The sequence below is a fragment of the Hippoglossus hippoglossus genome, chromosome 10, assembly GCF_009819705.1.
Source record: "Hippoglossus hippoglossus isolate fHipHip1 chromosome 10, fHipHip1.pri, whole genome shotgun sequence".
Taxonomy (NCBI): domain Eukaryota; kingdom Metazoa; phylum Chordata; class Actinopteri; order Pleuronectiformes; family Pleuronectidae; genus Hippoglossus; species Hippoglossus hippoglossus.
The window spans coordinates 20763918-20779708 of NC_047160.1; the positions used below are offsets into that span (position 1 = coordinate 20763918).

General features: G+C 41.4%; 1 protein-coding gene across 1 annotated transcript in view; it reads right to left on the reverse strand.

Annotated features, from left to right (window-relative positions):
• Positions 1–564: 564 nt before the first annotated feature.
• rab28 (RAB28, member RAS oncogene family) overlaps positions 565–15791 on the reverse strand; it is a 46622-nt gene continuing 31395 nt past the window's right edge. The window contains exons 8-9 of the mRNA XM_034598269.1: positions 2739–2742; positions 565–583 (exon numbers count right to left, since the gene is read on the reverse strand). The gene's annotated coding sequence lies outside the window, so the exon portion shown is untranslated. The remainder of the gene's footprint in view (positions 584–2738; positions 2743–15791) is intronic.

A 15791-nucleotide genomic window follows, 5' to 3' on the forward strand; every position in this document is an offset into this window, starting at 1 on the left:
GATATGTTTGTGAAAGGCTCATATCAGACTTCAGTATTTATTCCGGGTGCTGCTGCCTCAAACTACACGGGTCGCGGTTTTAAATCAGTTGATTGTGTAATTGTTTGTTGTGATGATCATTGCAAACTAGCTGAGGCTGTACATACAAATATTATACTAAATATTATAGTACAATAATACTTAAGAGCTCTGAAACTATTGGAACTCACTGTGTAAAAGCTGTATACTTATTATACATATCTTAACACTTGATTTTGAGGATCTTTGATTGATTATGGTGAAAGTATTCTGCTGTCCTGTATATTTTGTAATTTAACATCAATTTGATTCCCAAAATGTTCCTCATACTGTCATTGATAACTTCCCCTCAAAGTTCTTCCGATCAGGACGCCTTAAAAGTCAGAACATTTAAATCTGACAGTTGAATAAATGTTACAATTTACAACTTTGTCTTTTTCAAGATGTAAACACTCGTCTCAATGAACAGTGATGTTGAAAACAAGCAGGGGGAGCTGTGTGTACAGAGGAGAGGCAGCAGAGGGAGTATGGCACTGTCTGTGGGGATTTGTGTGTGTGTGTTTGTGTGTAGTAGATGTCACTGAACAGACTTGATACTCTCACATAGACACATACAGGTCGTCTCTGAGCCAAATCTGCCCTTCATGTTTTCTATTTGGACTCCGTAAATGCTTCTTTTCCCGTCATCCACTGAATTAAGTCTAATACCTTCCTCAAGACGTCACGACTGTTTGACTGATTTCAAAGCCAAAGTTAGGCTCAAAACCAGTGAAGGTTCAAACCTGGGATTGAGCTTGTCTAATGTTTCCAAAACGGCGAACTGTGAAAGGCCCCATAATTGATACGCAGGAACCCAGAGGGCACGACTCCTGTCAGATCAGCAGCAGACAAGAACTGCCAGAGCCACGCACTGCGGGGAATAACAGCTAATTAGCCCCGTTTAAACATTTCCTGGTTTGAAGAACTTAAAGAGCCGGGGCCACAATCACACGAACAATAGCTGCTCACTTAGTGAAAACCCCCCTGAGTATGGATCAGACGGTTGGTAGCATTTAGAGAATCCAAACTGAACCAGATGATCAACAGATCACCTGCGCTCTGTCAAAGAGATTTTTTGAATCAGGTGAATGAGAGGAGAGCCGGACCAGGTAGTATTCACATGCTGCTGTTTGGATGAGAAATGTGAGGACTGGAAACATAATGATAAATCATGTCGAATTTTATGTCCTGCTCGTTAATGGCTAATAAATATCTGGGAAAAAAAGGTTTAAAAAGTGTCCATCACAGGTTTAAGTGTTGGAGCCTTGTTTTAGTTGTTTTTCAGTGTAAAGTTTACTTCTTAAATTTGAACATATACTGTTTAAATAGGAACCTTGACAAACTTCTCACCAATAACATTCGAGATCAAATTAACATACGTTATTGGTCCATTTTATTGGTTTCCCATGAAGTACTCATATATTCCATATTCCACTATTCCATTGAAAAATGTAAAAATAAACATGAATAAGGTAATGAAAGCAGTTTATAAACCAAAACAAAAAACTCACACACAACCAACAATAATATATATCATGAAATAATGTGTTAAGTTGCATTTTATGACATCATAGCTGCTCTTTGTACTTGCACCCAACATGATTTTATTTTTAAGTCACTGGATAAGATGAATATGAAATGAACCTGGGACCATCTACAGGTGCACGCTGCATTGTGTCATTGTCTGGAAACTAAAGATAAATAATCATAAACCACATAAAACTGTTTGCACTTTATTATTTGATGCAGGTGAAGCTGTCAAAAGTGTTTTTAATAAGTGGTGATGAAACTGAACCAACTGGTTTGTTCGGGGCTGTTTTCTCTGTGTAAACAGATTAAACCCATATTTATGTAGATTCACTGAGTCTGGATTTATTCGTCGTATTCATATTTTATTTCATTCTTTTAAATTGAGCTGCAGTTTTTGAGGCTGTGTCGACAGTTTGAGTATTTTTCATTTTGTAGTTAATCACCTTGTGGATCTGTTCACGCTGAGATGTTTGACGGACTGGTAAGTGTTACCTTCTCACTTCAACAGTGTGTGTTTCCATGCTGTGCCCACAGGACAATGGCTATCAATAAATAATAGACAGCTGTACAGGGAGCTGAATGCCAACTCCACACAATACTCATCCTCCCTCACCCTCCCTCACCCCTCAGCTGTCTGTCACAGATCATCATTAACGCTGTCTTGCTTTGTCTCTCGGCTTAGAGAAACACACACACACACACACACACACACACACACACACACACACACACACACAGCCCCAAAGCAAATACACCTTTTCATCGTCTGCAGCCAGATTCTCTGCCACAAACATCCCAGAACAATTTACTACCGATATAATGCTGCGGTAATCTGCATCTTAATTAAAGCGGACAGAGACTGTTTACTCAAATGATTGCGTGTCTCTGTGAATTCGAGCTTTGTATTAAACCTTTAAACGTGAAACCTTTGTGATGTAAAGTCACTCAGAGAACATCGTGTGCACAGACACTGAGGAGGGATCTGACGGGGCATGTCCCTAAAGGTATTTTTATAAAATCTCTCAGCAGAGGAATCAATGTGTGTATGTAGATTAAATAAGAATGAAAAACAAATCCTCATAAACTTAAAATCATTGCTTGTCCTCACTTTTAGTCCTCGTGCCATTACAAAGTTTGTAAAATGATAGGAGAATTAGTGATATTTTATAGTTTCTATATGAAAAGCCTTTGTTTGATCAGATATAAAAACTTTTAACAAGTTGTGATACCACAAAGTTTTAATCAGGCCAGAAGAGTAGTGGATCAACAGATAAAGAAAAAACAGAAAACCACAATAATATCCAAGAGACATTTTAATCATCATGATCATTAAAACACATTTTATTGCAGTCCAACAATCTTTTTTACTATTAGTCTATGAGGGTCGACACCAGTTGGCATTTTTTTAACCTTAAAGTCAAACCTCATAACATTTTTTAAAGATATTTTTGGGGCATGTTTGCTTTTGTTGATAGGACAGTGTTTCACACCAATATATAAAGTTTTTTAATGTAACAGTTTCTTTTTACTCTGGTAAAAGGATCTGTCGACTAGTTCATTTAATGTCGATGGCTCCTTAAAGTTCATTTGTCTACATGTGAAAGTGACTGAACTGCAGTTTCTAATTCTCCTGTCGCAGGTTACACGTCATCTTTGGTTCTTTCTTTCTCTGTATTTTCATCATCAACACCTTTCACCATATCAGACACGTCTCCTCTGATCTCCATCCTGTTTGGATTAATCTTGCTCCAAAGCTGCTTTGTGTTCCCACCTGGCCGCAGGTTAGCAGGTCGCCAGGTAAGCATTTAACAAGCCCTCCGCTGGCTTGTCTGCTCCACTTAACACCTGACATGCCCCCTCCGTGCTGACCTCTGACCCCTGACCCCGGACTGACAACTGTCGGATACTTTCCTTTCTCCGCTGCGCTCCTCCTTTTCTTCCGTACCCTCACTGAGTGCCACAGAGTGAGACAAGGTGAAAGGTATCCAGGCGTTTTCTGAGAGGGGGGGCCGCACAGGTGTTCATGCCTCCGCACCTCTCAAGTTCAAAAGCCATCGAGTCCTTAGCAACCGGGTAGCAGTCAAACAATGTGTCACCCGCCCCCCCACCCCGAGGCGACAGTGTCTTCTGTTTTACTGTCAGAGCGCCAGGCTTTAAAGAGCCTGATCCACACGCTTCACAGTCAACGTCATCCTCAAGCACTGACAATGAAAATATACACATTAACCCAACTGCATGTGTGACATCATGTGATATTATTCAATCACACCAGTGAGAAAAATAACCAGACACAAACATGAGTGAGGCTCGAAACTAAAAACACGGGACAGACAGGCGTGTGCTTATCTAACAACACGCCCCCTGTGTCATGTCTGAGTCTGTCACCTTGTTCAAGATTTCCCAGCTCCTCCGGGTTTATGGGTTAAAAGTGGGAGCCGGTCCAAGCATTACTAGCAACATCAGTGTCAGTAATTTAATGCGCAGGTGTGAATGGATTCTCAAACAAGCCGGGGAGGCCCCCGGCGAGCCCTGCGCAGGGCCGCCAGGGCCAGCGGCAGGTTTAAATAAATACGCTGCTGAGCAGACATGTCGGCAGCTGGGGCCCGATATGGCCGCCGCTGTTTGTGTTGTGGCTTTGAGAGGCACCGAGGAGAAAGCAGCGGGACTCTGGCATGTTTCCTGGGAGAAGAAGAGTTAAACTCAGGAGGAAAATAAGTGGCAGGAGAAGAGTTGAAAAGAAATACTGAGGGAAATAAGTGGAAGCTCGAGACGAGCTGTGTGTGTGTGTGTGTGTGTGTGTGTGTCAAGTAAAGTTCATATGATGGTTGAGATATAACGTCTGTAATTCTCAGAAACTCAGCTGCATCATAGGTTTTGGCTTGTTTGTTTATTTCTCTTTGTCAATGTTTTTTTTAGAGAGTTTATTTATTCTGATCAATTTACTAACCATTCAACAAAGGATAGACATTTTTAAATGTAACATTAAGTATATGAAGACCACATTTTACTTTATTTAAAGCAGTTATGTGTATTTATTAGATTAATAAATTAGTGAAAGGTCCATCCGTTCTGTGTTAACAGCACCTTTAGGCTGTCTCCATCCCCTCGAGACAACTGACTAATAAATGTCTCTGGCTCTCACCCAGAGCCTCCCCCCCCAGAAAAAGGACTTGGGGTTAATCCATAGAGTGACCAGCTACTGTACCACAGTCCAGTCCCAGTCATCAGGGAATGAGACGCGTGGGCTCGTGCACAATCACACTGGGCCAACCACGTATCTGTTCGCTGCTCAAGCAAAATAAAAAAGATTTCTCAAGGATGCACAATCCTCCCGGTTGTCCTGATTGTCAGGCCGACTATGGTCCGTCCCAGTTGCTCTGATTAGAGGTTGAACCAGAATAATTGAAATCTGAATTGTGTTTGAACAGATGGTTTTGGGGTTAGGTAATATTGTTTGTAGTGTATTTTTTTGTGTCATTCCGTCGTCAGAAAGGCTAATGGGAGGTAATGACCTGCAGTAAATGGTCCACCTGTCAAAGTCGAAACTGGGATCTGCTCATGTGATAAACGCCTTTTACCATTTGAATGTCAAGTCGCACTTAAATCTAAACTTTGCCAAAACGTATTCTTTTTGGCAACGTTTTTTTTATATATGGCTGATTTTGCTTTCAAAAGGAGTAGTTTAATTGTTCAGGTGTCAGTGTCCAAATCTCAAGGATCATATTAGCATTAGTTAGTTAATCGTAGCAGGTAGAGATGATAGTGGATCTGTCATGTGTGAATAAACTTGCTGATTTTATTATTAAGCCACTGTGATGGAGACATGAGAAAAAAAGAATCATAAAAGGTTTAAAGATGGACAGCAAAGTGAAATCACAGACACAGGGAGGAAAAGTCCCACGAGCTGAGAGGACAGGGATGTGATGGGGAGGTGATGGGGAGTGGATGGGGAGTGGATGGGGAGGTGATGGGGAGTGGATGGGGAGGTGATGGGGAGGTGATGGGGAGTGGATGGGGAGTGGATGGGGAGGTGATGGGGAGGTGATGGGGAGTGGATGGGGAGTGGATGGGAGGTGATGGGGAGGTGATGGGGAGGCGACCAGATGCCAGACGGGCCCGTTCATTTCAGGTTTATGGATTAAGAGCTGTGCAGAAAAAGGCCAAAAAAAGGAGCAGGATCAGTTTCAGTGTTTCTTTCCAACCTGCCAGAATTCCCTCATGATGTCCTGACAGTCATTAAAAGAAAAGCTGGAGCCATTGATTCCTTCAGGCGCGCTGCCAGAGGTGGTGTGAGGAGAGTGCACCTCTAAGTCCTGCAGTAAATCCCACGGATTCAAGCTGGGCCACAGACGGACACCTGCACGATATATGATACTGTATATTTCATCTCAGCCTTTGAGCTGAGCTACATCACCAGCGTTCAGCATTAGCTCAGCATTAACCCGGCGAAAGGCTTTATCATCACCCACTGCCACGATGTGACTCCTCCACACAGTGTCACATCTACAGAGCAGCTCTGAAATAAACCTTTAAACCATTAGAAACACTATCAAATACAAATAATCAAAAACAAAGCTGTATACTTTTAATTCTAAATACACTTTTGCAGCTTATTAGGCATCATTTCTTTTGTGCTGTGGCCTCCTGTTAAACTGCTATAATGATAAGCAAACTGTAAATCTTATTCATTTTCAAATCTCAAACCAATTACTGTATCTACAATTAAACTCATTTTGAATATTACAAACTTTCCCAACACTAACATTTCAAGGTCTTTGAAAAGACAAAGACCTTTGTATTTTACAAAAAACTTTTTCAAGCAAAGCAACTGAAAGTCAAGATGTTTAAATTCTAGCAGAACTTAATGTTGACAAAATGCTTCAACTTACTGGAAACTTCTGCCAAACTTATTTCCTTATGTTTCTGTAGTAAGTTTCCTATTTTCCCTAAATCAAACTTTTTAAAGAGGAGCATGGGGGAACCTGCAGTATATTAATGTACATTTCTAGTAATATGTGAAGTTTAATATCTGCCGGGAACTTAGCAGAGCCCCCTCTTCCATTCAAACTGTCCATCACTCTGCATTTCAGTTATGGAGGAGCTCACATGATCGTGAGGAGCAGGGCACAGCGAGCTTTGTTATTGTGACTTCATTGTGTTTTCAGTGAAACTCTCAGAGTGGGAGTGCAGAACCTTATCCTCTATGAATAGCAGGGCAGGATGGGGGGGATAACAATAGCTGAGGGTTTGGGTGTTCCCTGCATCTCACACTGTGACAGACCAACCTTTGGTTCATCCCAAGTCCCTCATCAAATATTAAAGCTGCTGTTCAGTCAGCAGCCACAGCACAGACGGACCAGGACGAGCAACACTTCTCTCAGCCGCTCGTCTGCTGTGAAAAGTGTCGCCCGTCTGCAGCGGAGGTGGTGAACTGAGACGTCTGCTGCAGCGCTGAATACGCTGTTTGAGAAAAAGTAGTTCTCTGCATGTTTTATAATGCAAGATGTCCAAATTTCATGAAAAATGAAAATCAATGATGATATGAATGTTATTTAATTCTTTATGAGTCCCACAACAGGGATGTTTGAAAAAAGTAACAAAAGAGTGACATGCAATCTACATATAAGGAAAAATAAGAACAATATTGTTATATATACAATATGTGAACAATATGAACTATAAACATATATATATGAGTTATAGAAAAGTAATTTATGAATACTTGATGTAAACAGACATGTATACAATTTAAACATAAAACAAATTTATATTATTTTTTTGATTTAGAGCTCGATCAGTTGGTAATATACTTATTAGTTCATTAATCAGCAATTATTTTAATAATAAAATAATCTTTTTAAGTCATCTTTTTACCCAAAAATTGTAAAAAAAAAAAAATTCTTGTTGCAGCTTTTCAAATATAAGAAATAGATTTTCTTTTCATTTTTCTACATGAATATAAACTGAATATATTTGAGATTTAAACTGTTTAATCTGACAATTTTACAACTTTGACTGTAAGGGATTAAACATTTTTTAAACTATCACATCTGAAAGAATAATCACTTATTTGATTTATCAAGAAAATATTGGATGTTGTTCAGTTTTCTGACTCTTGGTGATCGACTTAAGATGCAGTTCATCTAATGGCAAGATCCTCCTTTGATTTCCCTTCAGCTTCCTGTCTGAGCTTTCTGATCTCTATCAAAACAAAGTATATCCACCAATCATCATTAAACCCTGTTTCATTGTAGTGGATGATCGGTGTGTGTCTTAAGTTTGATCCCCCACTGGTTTGATTATTGTTTTTTTGCAGCATTGCTTTAATATTGTTCATATTTCGTGTGATAAGTTCTGTGCCAGCTGTTTGTTTGTATTATTTTTTGTTCACAATCTTAATTCTACTCGTACAAAGAGCCAATCATCCTGCACTATTTATTCCAGTTGTTTGCAGTTAACCACCTTCACACTAGACCTGTATCATCTTTCAGTTTGACTTCCTCAGACTCATTTAATTACTCTTCAGTAATCTAATGAAATACTTTTAAATTTTGCTCATTGTTTTATGAAGGAAAATATTATTTATATAGAAAATGTTGCGTGATATGAAACAAGTTGTTCAAATTAAGATTATAGTTAAATCAAGGAGCCGTAGTGGACGTGGTTTAGATCTTTGTTGCAGAATTCATGCGCGGCCTTTAAATCAATACTTGCTCTAGAAAAAAATAGACAATTAGATGAAGACTTTTGCATCTCTAAATAAATGAGTGTGTTCTCCTGTGAATTTGTTCTCCTGTGAATGTGCTGAAGGGAAGCAGATGATGAGACGGACACGCTGTAAGACTCCTCTTATAACTCCCCCCCCCCCCCACCCTGTGTCATTGTGCCTGTTTTGGGATTAGTCACAGGATACTGCAGATATTAATGACTCCTGTTAAAATGACTATAACGTGTCATCAAATCCCCTGTTGCATGATTTAATTTCCACACCCCTGCACATAATGGCGGAACGTCTAAGTCCTGGACCCGTCAGAACGCCTGTAAGTGGCGTCAAGTCCTGTCACCCGAACAAAAAGGAAGAATATATATTTTTTCCCCCGGTTCCATCGTGGCGATAGTGTTTCAGCTGACATTCTCTCTCGAAACACCTGAGACAGGTGACTTTTGCGCTGAGGGGATTAACTGTTATGGAGTTTGAAGAGGTTCCTATTGTGCGAGGCCAGGAATATGAATAACCAACGAGCTGGCGTGGCTGAAGGGGGGGGGGGGGGGGGACGCTGACACGGAGACAATATTAGCTCATCAAAATATATGAATTAGTAACAGAGTGAGGACACTTTGGATGGTGCCCTGCAGCTCCGTCATCAGAGACACCTCCGACCATGAAACACAGCGATCGGTCCTGTTTATGAACAAGTGATTGGGTTTCCAAATTTGACTCAATAATTCACAGGATAATTGGCTCAGCTTAATTGGCGGTGGAGCATAAAAGATTCAAGGTGCCTCTTAAGTGCAGCACATGAGGTGCCACTTATAATGATGACAGATGGCTGTTCGATGGCTTGGGTGTCAGATGGGTCGGCTTTGTCATATTCACACTTCCCCTTGTTCGGAGTCGGATCGGGTTTTTCCTCCCAGAGCGCTACATCGTTTCTCTTTTTCATTTGCCAACTGTGGCCGCGGTGAATTATTGAGACGCAGCAAGCTGACGAAGTGCCGACCAGCGCTGCTCTGTCAGCGCACACAGGACAAATGTTTTGTTTGTGAGCCTTTGAACTAAATCAGCCTCATGAAGCACTTCACGGAAAATGTCTTGTGTTACACACCGAGCTAAGTGGGGCTTTTTTCCTGCTAAATTTGTAGGTTACGCAACGTTTCGGCAGCTGCACGTTCAGGTATAAACATGTGGAAACAGAAAGTCTTTGATATTAATCACGTAGGCGAAAGAAAATAAATATCACATGGATAAAATGATCAAATACATTTAATAATACAGCAGTTTCTATTTTTAAATGTTGTTTCTATTTCAACAGGCCCAAACCAGTTTTATTTCATCATCACACATTTCTTCATAGTGTCCTCATGTGTATGTGTGACTCTTCACACAAACTCAGACCAAAGCAACAGACACATAACTGTCTCTTTTCAGTCTGTGGTCATTAAGATGAAATGTAATTCTTAGAAAAATGACGTACACACTTGCAATAAGCTTTATTTCATTGTTATCATGAAGTTGGTTGGTTCATGGTCGTCACATCTGTGTAGCTTCATTCACAAGTCGACACCGGACTGTACTTTCTACAGATCTGACGTCCAAAACTGTACTTTTACTTTATTTCACTTTCACTTCATATTTTTATCTGTCGGCTCTTGTGTTCCAGATCATTGGTCCTTCTGTTGTTACATAAGTTGGATTAACAAACAAAGAGCAAACCTTGTTGTTGTCTTTAGTTTACCGTTGTTTTTCTAATGTGTTCACACTCCAGGAACTCTAGGAGCTGATGCACATCTGCAGCTGTCCATTACTAGCATCCTTAAGACTACGGCCATACGAACATCTGCAGCTATTTTGATGTTCATTTGCATCCATTTGCTAATTAACATTAAACAAAAAGTAGAGCTGAATATATTGAGTCATTGACCTGATGATGGTGATATATGGACTCTTTGTTCCCGATTGGACATGAATTTGATGACAGTAATTTCGCCTAAAATAACATTCTGCTGGTCTCATCTGCTGGGAAATGTCTGAAGATCACAAACAACCAACAGATGTATCCTCAGGGGACCACGATTGTCTGTAAAAACTTGTCAAATTACTTCCATCCAATAGTCTTTGAGATATTTCAGTGTTTAACTGACCAGTGAATCACAAGTCGGAGTAAAAATATTTGGTTGTTACATTGTTTCATGGTTACATCACATTTATTATTCATACAATTCATATTCCTGTGATGTTTAAAAGTTTAGTTTCTTCTCAAAGTGACGTTTGAACATCTATCGCCCCAACTCAAAGGTTTAAATCACAGCAAGAATAAATCCTCTGTGACACCAAACTCTGACCAATACCAGCGTTTAACTTAAAGACAAAATTAACTTCCTCACAAATGTATTTATTCATCTCCTAACTTTTGCCCTCCAGATGACCACAGCTCTCGCTCCCAGCAGCTTATTTTTATTCATTAGCGCGACGTTAATAAAAGGGTTAATGAACATGAATGAGGCTGTGGTCAGTTTTCCTCAGAACAAACATCATTTTGAACCTTTACACCATCAGTAATGATACATTTAGCATTGAAAACACACAAAAAGAGCTCCGCTGATTTTCCCCCTGAATCACACATGAAGACTCCACATTGCGGGAGTTTGCTTTGCGTGTACACACAACTAATGTCTTCCTGTGTTCAGCGTCTTCTACATTTCCCGTCTCTAATTGCCTAATAATTTAAACACACTTAAGTTGGCTCATTAGCTGTGTATGAAGACTTAAGGGGGGGAAACACCTGTTCATTTACTTAATGAACTCCAAAAAAACATGGCACCGTGATCGGGGGCAAGAAAATAAACCGAGACAGGACAAAGTGGCCTCAGGACATTCAGACCTTATATGGAGCTCCGATAGAAAAAATGTCAATATCTGCATTTACACTTTTGGTAATTTACCTGCCGACAGAGACAGGAGCTGCTTTCTGAGACTTTTAAATCCAGTGTTTCCTCCGTGTGGTCGTCCACTGAGAGATTAATGAAGGGATTCAAGAGGCCGAGGGCAAAAATGAGGAATAGATTAAATATGCAAAGTGTTTGGGTTTGTATTAATGATGTTTAAGTTTGGTGTTTGCCCCCGAGGGAGTGAGACAGAGCTGCTGAGGAAAATGACAATTTGTGCAAGTGATGCGGAAAACTGGAAAATTGAAAGGGGAGGGTTATAACTGCAGAGCAGACAGATTCTCCGCCCAGTTAAGTTGAGTCGGCCTTCCAACGTTTTGCCTGATCCTGCACAGGAAAAGTTCAAGATCAATAAAATGATGTAAATCTGTGATTCACATTTGAAAGAATCAACAATAACACAGACCATGTGGACACCGTCCCTCCCTGAGCACTGTAGCCTCCAGACGTCCTAATTACATCTCAGGTTTTACCCTCAGTTGTTGTTTGTCTGTTAGCACGACAGTATGAATACTGACTGACCAGTATGAGGGTCACTACTTGAAGTAAAGATACCATCCACAAACACGAATGGCACTGAAGAGTAGGGGCTTCCTGTGCTGCTCTTGGTTTGCACATGCTTGTAGTACCAGTATGACTGAGACCGTCACGTCATGTTTTTCACACGCGACTCGCAGCTCCTGTCATCGGTGATCGATGTGGCGACTAATGGTGGACTTTGCCCTGTGCAGCATCTCTGCCATCTTCGCCAGCACCTAAACCTCTCTGCTGGAAACCCAAGCCCGCGGGCCACAAAGGGCCGTGTAAAGCATCTCCCCCTTCCCTCTCAGTATAGTAATTAACCCGCCTCTCACCTCCCTGTCCAGCAGCGTCCTCGGAGCAGCCTGGCAATCACAAGACACTTCACACAACAGCCTGCACACGGGAACCCGACCCTCATGGCTCCCTCTCTTCTTTTGTGACACTTTTCTCTGCGGCACTTCTCTTTCCAAATGGTGGCGGCCGGCCATAACTCACACACACGCAATGTCATCACAGTCTGTAATGAGCGGTCTCGATTAAAACGCTTTGACGGATCACTGTGAATTAGTGGCTACTAGCAAGTGATTTCATATGTTGTAATACGTGGACAGAAGAAGAAAATGTCCTTGATGTGTGGCTCAGGCGGCTGGCGTCCGTAAATCACAGGCTCCACTCTGTCCGTGGGCCATTTTCAACGTAAGAAAACATTAAAGACTTATTAACTTTTAGTCGACTTTCAGTGCGGGTCAAGAAATGGAAATAGACTAAACAGCCAATAAAAGCATGAGCCCCTCTTTGGCGTAAGTCATGACAAAAGCAGCCCTTAAATCAGACGGGAACAAGTCGGGCTTGTTTCCGAGCGCAGCCTGTGCAGAACCTCCACATCCTGTGTGTTTGCACGTTGAACCTTTGTTTCCATCGATAGTTTCTCCTCCTTGACTGATGACCTCTGCGCCCTCGGACCAGGCTGGTTTGGATTAAGCATGCTGCGTTCTAAGTGAGAGCTGCAGGGTTTCTGACGCTGTGATGGATTCTCTGAAGAAAGTCACACCGTCCAGGTTTTCCACACTGCCCACATTGTGTTGGACAGAGAAAGGAATTCTAACGTCACCTCGCATTATATCAACGCTCTCGTGCTTCTCAACATGAGGCTGCTACTTTTTCCAGCGAACAATTTTTGTTTCTGGCAAATCCAGGGAGAGAACATTGTCTGTTACCACCATGAAACGACCCACACTCTGTCGCATGACATTTCTTTCAAACATAAAAAAAAAAGAAAACCCTTGATTTAAACATTCGAGGTGCTGCTCTGTGTCGTGCCAGTCCCACGTTTGACTTTATATTGTTGTTGGCTGGCCCAGCAGGGTGGTGTTGTGATTGGTGTCGCGGTGCTTCAGCCACAGGGCCTGTGTTCAATTCCCCCTGACAGCCCAAAATCCACCCTGCTGAGGTGCCCTTCAGCAAGTCATAAACTCAGTCCGGGCTGACAGTAGCTCCGCGTGAAACAACGCAGCTCTCGTTCAATTCACTGAGGTATCACGGATGTTTTTTTTTTCCTCAACATGATAAAATAAACCATACGATTCAAACACAACAGGTAAAAGTTCCTTTAGAACAAAGTATGACTGCAGATTTATTTCTCCTTTTCTCTCGTCTAGCTTTAGTTTGATGTAATAAAAACACAAATCCTTCCCAATCTCATACTTGTAAAGCTGCGACTAAAATCAACAATCATTTTCCGTCTCACTACCAGTTTCCATTTTTTGTGTTTTGCCGCAAAACAGAACACAAGCTGACGACGTTGATTCTCCTCCATGTTTGTTTTTCTTCTGAAGTCACGTTTGACCACGTGAGTTTCTGTGAGTCTCTGTGTTTGCCACTGTGAAATTGTTTCCTACATACGACAAGTGTGTGGTCTAATGTTCCGGCCAAATCGTTTAGTGTGTGCGTTCTGATGATTATTAAATTAAAAATGGGTTAAATCTGTCATTATGTCTGTGGTCTCCAATGTTTTCAAATTGGTCAAGAGTTGAAAATCGTCTAGTGTGAGCACACAACGTTCTTCCATGTACAACTGTAAACACAGTAAAATGGAAAAAGGAATAATATGTTATTTTTGCTCTCATATTTATATATATTTTTATATATTCTTTCTATATCTCACATTTATATTTCAATTCTTATCTTGTCTTGTATCTGGAAGGAAAAATCTTGGTCCCACCTTCATTGCCGAGTGGTGATGAATATTTCAAGTTTCTCTTTATTTCATAAAGCTGTGAGGACACACACACACACACACACACACACACACACACACACACACACACACACACACACACACACACACACACATACTTGGTGCTGTGGCCCTGCAGTGAAGTCGATCCCCTGGATAGAACACGTCAAATAACCTGTGGAAGTCTGCAAGCTGTGATTGGTCGGGGTCCAGGGTGAAGCTGCCGCGTCTCTCGGCCAAGTCCCAGCAAGTGTTGAAGATGAACTGATAAGACACAGTGACCAACTCAGAGGACAGAAATATCTTTAGCTCGGACTTTGGCATTAATCTCTTGGAAAAACTACTTTTGGATAAACCTTTGCAAGAGAGCTTTTTAAAAAATTCTAAAAATATTTGCTCCATTTATCAAATATTGTGCAAAACTCATCACCTTCAGGTTGGCATTTTCATTTTCACTTGAGATAAATGTATCGTTCTATTTATTTTACTTCTTCGGGACGAGGATATTGAAACTCTCTTAATTCCCATCGGAGAACATGAGAAATGCGCTGCCATCGTTAAAAATAAACGTTTTCCTTGATTCCTGAAGAGTTGACATTGAGGAGGTTCACTGATGATACAAGCACGTCGTCTAGCTTCTCTTTCTTTTCCACAGACGCCTGCTGGAAAGATTTGTCTTCCTGAAGCTTTTGTTCTTCCCGAAGAGACAGAATAGACAAGACGTCAGATTTTCAGCGCACGTCGACAGATTCCCTCCGTCTGATTGATCGTCCCCGTAGAGAAACGAGCACCTGAAGCAGTCAGTCGTGGACGTGAATAAACGTGGACTGCTGCTGCGTAACAAGTCGTCTTCACACACCATTGTTTCCCCACTGAGGCCTGAACAAGAGGCTCATTTTCGAGGCTCCACACCGAATGAACTTTCCAGTTAAGTTCCACTCTGTCGCACGTTAAATGGGACATAATTTGAGGTACGGATCAACATGGAATTATCATATTTCCACAAATCCAGAAAGGATGTGCCCTCTGTAATTAGCAATAAAGCGCAATTCAGTTTGGCTATGACCGTTTTTTCACCACAGAGGCGCTCACTTAATTTCCTGAGCCAAACTTTCCCCACCTCAAAAAAAAAGAGAAGCCCACAGTGGAACGTCTCCATCGACATTCACACTTTTCAGCGTCTCAAAGCGCGGCAGCGTCTCCTAAGTAGTCTTTTGAAAAGCCTCAAAGTGTCATCTTTGAATAAATGCTCTTCAGTGGGCTGTAATGAATAGCACTTAAAAAACCGAATGGCTCTCGTATCAGGTTTGGTACCAAAAGTCTTTTGGGGAACAATGCGGGAGGATTCACAAAGCGAGGTGAGTAACGACCTGGTAATCTGCCTCCCTCCTGATATTCTCCCTCTGATTATTAACTCCTTTATGTTTATTTATCTTCCAACAGATGCGGGGAAGTGGTGAAACCCAGCTTTGGTCCCACCCAGTCACCGGCTCTTTGTTTGAGGCACAGGCTGGATTCAGGCTTCGGGAGAAAAGGTACGTGCTCAGGTGCTGGATCCTTACTGTCATTTTTACATGATGACATCATTGTGTTTCCTTCTAACGGAGCAGATCCTTTATCCAACACATGATCTACAGGCCTGCGAGTCAGAGGAGCTCTCAGTTATCATCTCTTTCAAGGCCGACTTCATTCATCACCTGCTCCTCAGGAGAGAGACGACCTCTGACCTTCATCATAATGTGCACACATGTGTCTGCTGGTGCCGCAGAGATTTAACCCT